The sequence below is a fragment of the Oncorhynchus clarkii genome, chromosome 16 (assembly GCF_045791955.1).
Source record: "Oncorhynchus clarkii lewisi isolate Uvic-CL-2024 chromosome 16, UVic_Ocla_1.0, whole genome shotgun sequence".
Lineage (NCBI taxonomy): Eukaryota > Metazoa > Chordata > Actinopteri > Salmoniformes > Salmonidae > Oncorhynchus > Oncorhynchus clarkii.
The window spans coordinates 63,692,759-63,702,758 of record NC_092162.1 but is presented as its reverse complement, the minus strand read 5'-3'; the positions used below and the strand labels follow the sequence as shown (position 1 = coordinate 63,702,758).

At 53.2% G+C, this 10,000-nt stretch overlaps 1 protein-coding gene across 1 annotated transcript in view; it reads left to right on the top strand.

Moving 5' to 3' along the window:
- LOC139367367 (ELKS/Rab6-interacting/CAST family member 1-like) overlaps positions 1–10,000 on the top strand; it is a 341,621-nt gene that overhangs the window by 150,594 nt on the left and 181,027 nt on the right. The window lies entirely within an intron of this gene.

The window sequence follows — 10,000 nt, the reverse complement described above, 5'->3', positions numbered from 1 at the left end:
GGGCTGGACCGTGTTGGACTGGGCTGGACCGTGTTGGAGTGGGCTGGACTGTGTTGGAGTGGGCTGGACTGTGTTGGAGTGGGCTGGACTGTGTTGGAGTGGGCTGGACCGTGTTGGAGTGGGCTGGACTGTGTTGGAGTGGGCTGGACCGTGTTGGACTGGGCTGGACCGTGTTGGACTGGGCTGGATCGTGTTGGACTGTGTTGGAGTGGGCTGGACTGTGTTGGAGTGGGCTGGACCGTGTTGGAGTGGGCTGGACCGTGTTGGACTGGGCTGGACCGTGTTGGTCTGGGCTGGACCGTGTTGGTCTGGGCTGGACCGTGTTGGACTGGGCTGGACCGTGTTGGGCTGGGCTGGACCGTGTTGGGCTAGGCTGGACCGTGTTGGACTGGGCTGGACCGTGTTGGACTGGGCTGGACCGTGTTGGGCTGGGCTGGACCGTGTTGGGCTGTGCTGGACCATGTTGGAGTGGGCTGGACCGTGTTGGAGTGGGCTGGACTGTGTTGGAGTGGGCTGGACTGTGTTGGAGTGGGCTGGACTGTGTTGGAGTGGGCTGGACCGTGTTGAACTGGGCTGGACCGTGTTGGAGTGGGCTGGACTGTGTTGGAGTGGGCTGGACCGTGTTGGACCGGGCTGGACCGTGTTGGAGTGGGCTGGACTGTGTTGGAGTATCTGGACCGTGTTGGACTGGGCTGGACCGTGTTGGACTGAGCTGGACCGTGTTGGACTGGGCTAGACTGTGTTGGAGTGGGCTGGACTGTGTTGGAGTGGGCTGGACCGTGTTGGACTGGGCTGGACCGTGTTGGAGTGGGCTGGACTGTGTTGGAGTGGGCTGGACTGTGTTGGAGTGGGCTGGACCGTGTTGGAGTGGGCTGGACCGTGTTGGAGTGGGCTGGACTGTGTTGGAGTGGGCTGGACCGTGTTGGACTGGGCTGGACCGTGTTGGACTGGGCTGGATCGTGTTGGACTGTGTTGGAGTGGGCTGGACTGTGTTGGAGTGGGCTGGACCGTGTTGGAGTGGGCTGGACCGTGTTGGACTGGGCTGGACCGTGTTGGGCTGGGCTGGACCGTGTTGGGCTGGGCTGGACCGTGTTGGACTGGGCTGGACCGTGTTGGGCTGGGCTGGACCGTGTTGGGCTAGGCTGGACCGTGTTGGACTGGGCTGGACCGTGTTGGACTGGGCTGGACCGTGTTGGGCTGGGCTGGACCGTGTTGGGCTGTGCTGGACCATGTTGGAGTGGGCTGGACCGTGTTGGAGTGGGCTGGACTGTGTTGGAGTGGGCTGGACCGTGTTGGACTGGGCTGGACCATGTTGGACTGAGCTGGACCGTGTTGGACTGGGCTGGACCGTGTTGGAGTGGGCTGGACTGTGTTGGAGTGGGCTGGACTGTGTTGGAGTGGGCTGGACCGTGTTGGACTGAGCTGGACCGTGTTGGACTGGGCTGGACCGTGTTGGAGTGGGCTGGACCGTGTTGGGCTGGGCTGGACCGTGTTGGGCTGGGCTGGACCGTGTTGGACTGGGCTGGACCGTGTTGGGCTGGGCTGGACCGTGTTGGGCTCGGCTGGACCGTGTTGGACTGGGCTGGACCGTGTTGGACTGGGCTGGACCGTATTGGGCTGGGCTGGACCGTGTTGGGCTGTGCTGGACCGTGTTGGAGTGGGCTGGACCGTGTTGGAGTGGGCTGGACCATGTTGGGCTGGGCTGGACCGTGTTGGAGTGGGCTGGACCGTGTTGGAGTGGGCTGGACCGTGTTGGACTGGGCTGGACCGTGTTGGACTGGGCTGGACCGTGTTGGGCTGGGCTGGACCGTGTTGGCTGGGTTAACTTGACTTGAGTTTCTCTGTCTCTCTTCCTCTCTGTCTGTTTGTCTGTCTCTCTTCCTCTGTCTGTTTGTCTGTCTCTCTTCCTCTGTCTGTTTGTCTGTCTCTCTTCCTCTGTCTGTTTGTCTGTCTCTCTTCCTCTGTCTGTTTGTCTGTCTCTCTTCCTCTGTCTGTTTGTCTGTCTCTCTTCCTCTGTCTGTTTGTCTGTCTCTCTTCCTCTCTGTCTGTTTGTCTGTCTCTCTTCCTCTGTTTGTTTGTCTGTCGCTCTTCCTCTGGCTGTTTTCTGTCTCTCTTCCTCTGTCTGTTTGTCTGTCTCTCTTCCTCTGTCTGTTTGTCTGTCTCTCTTCCTCTGTCTGTTTGTCTGTCTCTCTTCCTCTGTCTGTTTGTCTGTCTCTCTTCCTCTGTCTGTTTGTCTGTCTCTCTTCCTCTCTGTCTGTTTGTCTGTCTCTCTTCCTCTGTTTGTTTGTCTGTCGCTCTTCCTCTGGCTGTTTGTCTGTCTCTCTTCCTCTGTCTGTTTGTCTGTCTCTCTTCCTCTGTCTGTTTGTCTGTCTCTCTGTCTGTTTGTCTGTCTCTCTGTCTGTTTGTCTGTCTCTCTTCCTCTGTCTTTTTGTCTGTCTCTTCCTCTGTCTGTTTGTCTGTCTCTCTGTCTTTGTCTGTCTCTCTTCCTCTGTCTGTTTGTCTGTCTCTCTGTCTGTTTGTCTGTCTCTTTTCCTCTGTCTGTTTGTCTGTCTCTCTTCCTCTGTCTTTCTCCCCTTTCCCATTTTCTCTCACACTAAGTTTTTCTTATGGGAGCTATAAAGAGTCAAAGTCGAAATCTAGGTTGTGTGTGTGTGTGTGTGTGTGTGTGTGTGTGTGTGTGTGTGTGTGTGTGTGTGTGTGTGTGTGTGTGTGTGTGTGTGTGTGTGTGTGTGTGTGTGTGTGTGTGTGTGTGTGTGTGTGTGTGTGTGTGTGTGTGTGTGTGTGTGTGTCTGCGGTGAGAAAGAGAAACAGCAAGAGGGTGAGTTTCCTTCTGGTGTGAACTTGCATGTGAATTAGAGTGACCTTGCATTACTTATGCCTGCCAGTAATATGAGCGCCATCTGCAGCTAGAACAAGTATGAATACATGATACTGAACAGTGGCGGGTTCACACACTCACATACACACACGAGGAGAGAGTACAGGACAAGAGGAGAAGAGCAGAGAATAGACAAAGAGGAGTATCTGGGTAACATTATTGGAACTAATATTACATTTAGTTTAAAAAACTTATCTCAGGAACTGTGAAGTGCCTAAGCACACAGAGAACCCTCTCTCAACATTCCAGCAACCAACAAACATGGACATTCTTTTGCTGTCAACACTCAGCTTCATGGAGTCACACTGTTCACTGTCCTCACACTGACACACAACAGTGGCCATCCCGGATTCACACAATCACACAGTGGGTTAAAATGAAATACAGCCAACAGCAATCAGATCAGGCTGCTGTTATGATCCTGAGTCAGAGAGAGAGAGAGTGTGATATCTCACTTTGCCATTTATCCAGAGCAACGTTACAGGAGCAATTCGAGTTAAGTGCCTTGCTTAAGAGCACATCAACAGATTTTGAACCGCCGACCTTTCGGTTACCTTTCGGCTAGAGAGAGAGATGGAGGGAGAGAGAGCAAGGGAGAAGGAGAGAATAAGAGATGGAGGGAGAGAGAGTAAGGGAGAAGGAGAGAAGAAGAGATGGAGGGAGAGAGAGTAAGGGAGACGGAGAGAAGAAGAGATGGAGGGAGAGAGAGTAAGGGAGACGGAGAGAAGAAGAGATGGAGGGAGAGAGAGTAAGGGAGAAGGAAAGAAGAAGAGATGGAGGGAGAGAGAGCAAGGGAGAAGGAGAGAAGAAGAGATGGAGGGAGAGAGAGCAAGGGAGAAGGAGAGAAGAAGAGATGGAGGGAGAGAGAGCAAGGGAGAAGGAGAGAAGAAGAGATGGAGGGAGAGAGAGCAAGGGAGAAGGAGAGAAGAAGAGATGGAGGGAGAGAGAGCAAGGGAGAAGGAGAGAATAAGAGCAGGAGGGAGAGAGAGCAAGGGAGAAGGAGAGAATAAGAGATGGAGGGAGAGAGAGTAAGGGAGACGGAGAGAAGAAGAGCAGGAGGGAGAGAGAGCAAGGGAGACGGAGAGAAGAAGAGATGGAGGGAGAGAGAGCAAAAGAGAAGGAGAGAAGAAGAGAGGGAGGGAGAGAGAGCAAGGGAGAATGAGATAAGAAGAGGTGGAGGGAGAGAGAGGAAGGGAGAAGGAGAGAAGAAGAGGTGGAGTGAGAGAGAGCAAGGGAGAAGTAGATAAGAAGAGATGAAGGGAGAGAGAGCTAGGGAGAAGGAGATAAGAAGAGATGGAGGGAGAGAGAGCAAGGGAGGAGAGAAGAAGAGATGGAGTGAGAAGGAGAGAAGAAGAGGTGGAGGGAGAGAGAGCAAGGGAGAAGGAGAGAAGAAGAGATGGAGGGAGAGAGAGCAAGGGAGAAGGAAAGAAGAAGAGCTGGAGGGAGAGAGAGCAAGGGAGAAGGAGAGAAGAAGAGATGGAGGGAGAGAGAGCAAGGGAGAAGGAGAGAAGAAGAGATGGAGGGTGAGAGAGCAAGGGAGAAGGAGAGAAGAAGAGATGGAGGGAGAGAGAGCAAGGGAGAAGGAGAGAAGAAAAGGTGGAGGGAGAGAGAGCAAGGGAGGGGAGAAGGAGAGAAGAAGAGGTGGAGGGAGAGAGAGCAAGGGAGAAGGAAAGAAGAAGAGAGGGATGGAGAGAAAGGACCAGGTCCCGTCTAAAACATCACCTGACTCAGTTTTAGACCGCGCTGCCAGCATCATATTCTCACATTTTCTATCCCTCTTTTCTTTATTCTCTCCTTTCTTCCCTCCCTCGCTCCCAGAGTAATCAGTCTCATGATGTTTAATGCGCTGAAAGTCTCCCATCAGCCAGGGCTGCTGAAATGGAGCGTGGGTAATGCCTCGGGTCACTAGACTTCACACCCCCAGCCAGCTCTCTCTCACTCCCTCCCTCTCACTCTCTCCATCTCTCCGTCTGTCTATCTTTCTCTGGTTTGCTCGATTATTTCTCTCTCCCCTTCTGTCTGTCTCTCTCTCCCTCTCTGTCCCTCTCGCTCTCCCTCTCTGTCCAACTCTCTCTCCCCTTCTGTCTGTCTCTCTCTCCCTCTGCTCCCCCCCTCTCTCTCCTTCTCTGTCCCTCTCTCTCTCCCTCTCTGTCCCTCTCTCTCTCCCTCTCTGTCCAACTCTCTCTCCCCGTCGGTCTGTCTCTCTCTCCCTCTGCTCCCCCCTCTCTCTCCTTCTCTGTCCCTCTCTCTCTCCTTCTCTGTCCCTCTCTCGCTCCCTCTCGATCCCTCTCTCTCTCCCCTTCTGTCCGTCTCTATCTCCCTCTGCCCCCCCCTCTCTCCCCTTCTGTCCGTCTCTATCTCCCTCTGCCCCCCCCCTCTCTCCCCTTCTGTCCGTCTCTATCTCCCTCTGCCCCCCCCCTCTCTCCCCTTCTGTCCGTCTCTATCTCCCTCTGCCCCCCCCTCTCTCCCCTTCTGTCCGTCTCTATCTCCCTCTGCCCCCCCCCCCCCCTCTCCCTCTCTGTGGCGTTTGAACTAGGCCTTTGAACCATCAACGCCGACGTGAATGGACAAGAGGGATTTGGCCGGGGCTCTGAGCCCCCAATCAGCTTAATGTCCAACGGGGCTTTAGGTGGTCTTAGCAGGCTTTACCTTGGTGAGGGGGCTTTCCCTTGAAGTTGAGCTAAATTAGCACGCACAGGCTGAGCTCTAAGCTGATTAAGACCCTAATTTCACTAAAATGTATTCCTTATTAATGATGTGATTGTGAAAGAACGACTGGCTATTTGTGTGGCTAGACTCGACAAGGGGTGAGGGGGTTGGGGAGGGATGGGGGGAGGGTTTAGGAGAGGTGCAGGGTTGGGAGAGGTGCTGGGTTGGGAGAGGTGCCCGGTTTGGGAGAGGTGCCGGGTTTGGGAGAGGTGCCGGGTTGGGAGAGGTGCCGGGTTGGTAGAGGTGCCCGGTTTGGGAGAGGTGCAGGGTTGGGAGAGGTGCAGGGTTGGTAGAGGTGCCCGGTTTGGGAGAGGTGCCCGGTTTGGGAGAGGTGCAGGGTTGGGAGAGGTGCAGGGTTGGGAGAGGTGCAGGGTTGGGAGAGGTGCTGGGTTGGTAGAGGTGCCGGGTTGGGAGAGGTGCTGGGTTGGTAGAGGTGCCCGGTTTGGGAGAGGTGCTGGGTTGGTAGAGATGCCCGGTTTGGGAGAGGTGCCCGGTTTGGGAGAGGTGCAGGGTTGGGAGAGGTGCCGGATTTGGGAGAGGTGCCAGGTTGGGAAAGGTTTCCGGTTTGGGAGAGGTGCCGGGTTTGGGAGAGGTGCAGGGTTGGGAGAGGTGCTGGGTTGGGAGAGGTACCGGGTTAGGAGAGGTGCTGGGTTGGGAAAGGTGCTGGGTTGGGAGAGGTGCCGGAATGGGAGAGTTGCCGGGTTGGGAGAGATGCAGGGTTGGGAGAGGTGCTGGGTTGGTAGAGGTGCCGGGTTGGGAGAGGTGCTGGGTTGGTAGAGGTGCCCGGTTTGGGAGAGGTGCCCGGTTTGGGAGAGGTGCAGGGTTGGGAGAGGTGCAGGGTTGGGAGAGGTGCTGGGTTGGTAGAGGTGCCGGGTTGGGAGAGGTGCTGGGTTGGTAGAGGTGCCCGGTTTGGGAGAGGTGCTGGGTTTGTAGAGATGCCCGGTTTGGGAGAGGTGCCCGGTTTGGGAGAGGTGCAGGGTTGGGAGAGGTGCCGCATTTGGGAGAGGTGCTAGGTTGGGAAAGGTTTCCGGTTTGGGAGAGGTGCCGGGTTTGGGAGAGGTGCTGGGTTGGGAGAGGTGCTGGGTTGGGAGAGGTGCTGGGTTGGGAGAGGTGCCGGGTTAGGAGAGGTGCCGGGTTGGGAAAGGTGCTGGGTTGGGAGAGGTGCCGGGTTGGGAGAGTTGCCGGGTTGGGAGAGGTGCAGGGTTGGGAGAGGTGCAGGGTTGGGAGAGGTGCAGGGTTGGGAGAGGTGCTGGGTTGGGGTTGGGAGAGGTGCCGGTTTTGGGAGAGGTGCAGGGTTGGGGTTGGGAGAGGTGCCGGTTTTGGGAGAGGTGCTGGGTTAGGGTTGTGAGAGATTCCGGTTTTGGGAGAGGTGCAGGGTTGGGAGAGGTGCCAGAGACCAGAGACCTTTCGAAACTTTGAGCGGGATTGAAACATTTAGGCAACTTCAAAATGTGACGTTCTGCAGTGAGACTGTGAGAGCTTGTTGAGAGAGACGTGTTTCAGGGCTGATGGGGATGTTTGGGGACTGGAAGGATGTAGAGGGGTGAGCCATCTGGGCATGTTGACTAGGTGGTTGGCTTTTTGGAGGACAGGGTGTTGGTGTTTTGGGTTTTAGAGACCCACTGTACTGATTGTTGAGTGAGGCGTCTCACTCTCTCTCTTCGTCTTACATATAAAACATTCTCATTTTCCATCTCCCCTTCTCCCCAGATGTGATATTCATGAAGAGTGAGTGAGCACATTTTGGACATCTGTGAAGCACACCTAGCGAGGGAGAGAGAAAAAGAGAGGGGGAAAGACAGAGGGTGTCCTGAAAAATGTGTGAACGATTTGGCCCCTTCATAAAAGAGGCCCAATTCTTTTTTTTTCATGTCCTACCACATGGTGAGCCTCTCTCACACACACACACGCACGCGATAACTATGGAAAGAGAGATGGGACAGTGAAAATTGTTATAAAGGATTTTCTTTCTGGGTTCATGGCCCAAGAACAGATCTCTTGTATCAGTGATGTAGTTAGAAGACTGACAAAGTTCCTTATTATTTAAGAGCTATAATTAGATAATTCTGTCTTCAGGCACCAGCAGAGTGGGACACAGACATACTACTTGAGGACACGGTCACCTCTAGCTGTCAAAGGTAGAATATTACAGTAAGAAACAGTAAGAAACTTCCTGCCAGGATAATAGTCCCCCGAGGACAGGTCTTTCAGGCACCAGCAGAGTGGGACACAGACATACTACTTGAGGACAGGTCTTTCAGGCACCAGCAGAGTGGGACACAGACATACTACTTGAGGACACGGTCACCTCTAGCTGTCAAAGGTAGAATATTAGTTTCCACAATATCAGTCTCCCTTGTAGATACATTTCTGTTTCCAGATATTAACAAAGGAAGGTTGTACCTGCTCCAGATATAGTAGCAAGGAGAATAACGGAGGACTAGAATGAGAAAGGTAAGGCTATGTGACCCCTGCTTCCAGCTCTAGGGTCATGTGCCATGTCATTCAGCTGACCTCTGACCCAGGGTAATTTCACCTCTGTCAGTCAGCCATGAGGTAGTACTTTCATTTTATTATCATACCAGGGGAGGAAACACACACACACACACACACACACACACACACACACACACACACACACACACACACACACACACACACACACACACACACACACACACACACACACACACACCCACCCCCCTCACACACACACATACCCCCCTCACACACACACATACCCCCTTCACATACCTCCCTCCCTCACACACACACATATCCCCCTCACACACACATACCCCCCTCACACACACGTACCCCCTCACACACACGTACCTCCCGCACACACATGTACCCCCCTCACACACCCATACCCCCCTCACACACACATACCCCCCTCACACACAGGAGAAGACAATTATTTTGTGTATGCATTTAAACTCAACAAAAAATGAAATGTCCTCTCACTGTCAACTGCGTTTATTTTTTTGCGTAAATATTTGTATGAACAAAACAAGATTCAACAACTGAGACATAAGCTGAACAAGTTCCAAAGACATGTGACTAACATAAATGGAATAATGTGTTCCTGAACAAAGGGGGGGGGTCAAAATCAAAAGTAACAGTCAGTATCTGGTGTGGCCACCAGCTGCATTAAGTACTGCAGTGCATCTCCTCCTCATGGACTGTACCAGATTTTCAAGTTCTTGCTGTGAGATATTACCCCACTCTTCCACCAAGGCACCTGCAAGTTCTCTGACATTTCTGGGGGGAATGGCCCTAGCCCTCACCCTCTGATCCAACAGGTCCCAGACATGCTCAATGGGATTGACATCCGGGCTCTTCGCTGGCCATGGCAGAACACTGACATTCCTGTCTTGCAGGAAATCACGCACAGAACAGGTGGCATTGTCATGCTGGAGGGTCATGTCATGATGAGCCTGCAGGAAGGGTACCACATGAGGGAGGAGGATTTCTTCCACGTGGTTGAGATTGCCTGCAATGACAACAAGCTCAGTCCGATGCTGTGACACACCGCCCCAGACCATGATGGACCCTCCACCTCCAAATCAATCCCGCTCCAGGCCTCGGTGTAATGCTCATTTCTTCAACGATAAACACAAATCCAACCATCACCCCTGGTGAGACAAAATCACGACTCGTCAGTGAAGACAACTTTTTGCCAGTCCTGTCTGGTCCAGCAATGGTGGGTTTGTGCCCATAGGCGATGTTGATGCCGGTGATGTCTGGTGAGGACCTGCCTTAAAATAGGCCTACAAGCCCTCAGTCCAGCCTCTCTCAGCCTATTGCGGACAGTCTGAGCACTGATGCAGGGATTGTGCGTTCCTGGTGTAACTCGGGCAGTTGATATTGCCATCCTGTACCTGTCCCGCAGATGTGATGTTTGGATGTACCAATCCTGTGCAGGTGTTGTTACACGTGGTCTGCCACTGCGAGAACGATCAGCTGTCCGTCCAGTCTCCCTGTAGCGCTATCTTAGGCGTCTCACAGTACGGACATTGCAATTTATTGCCCTGGCCACATCTGCAGTCCTCATGCCTCCTTGCAGCATGCCTAAGGCACATTCACACAGATGAGCAGGGACTCTGGTCATCTTTCTTTTGGTGTTTTTCAGAGTCAGTAGAAAGGCCTCTTTAGTGTCCTAAGTTTTCATTAAGTGTTCATTAATTGTTTATGGTTCATTGAACAGCATGGGAAACAGTGTTTAAACCCTTTACAATGAAGATCTGTGAAGTTAATTCGATTTTTATTACATTTCTTTGAAAGACAGGGTCCTGAAAAAGGGAAGTTTATTTTTTTGCAGTTAGTTTGTGTGTATTGTATGTGTATATGCACTTTCTCTTTGTGTCAGTGTGTGTCTCTCTGTGTCAGTATGTGTCTCTGTGTGTCAGT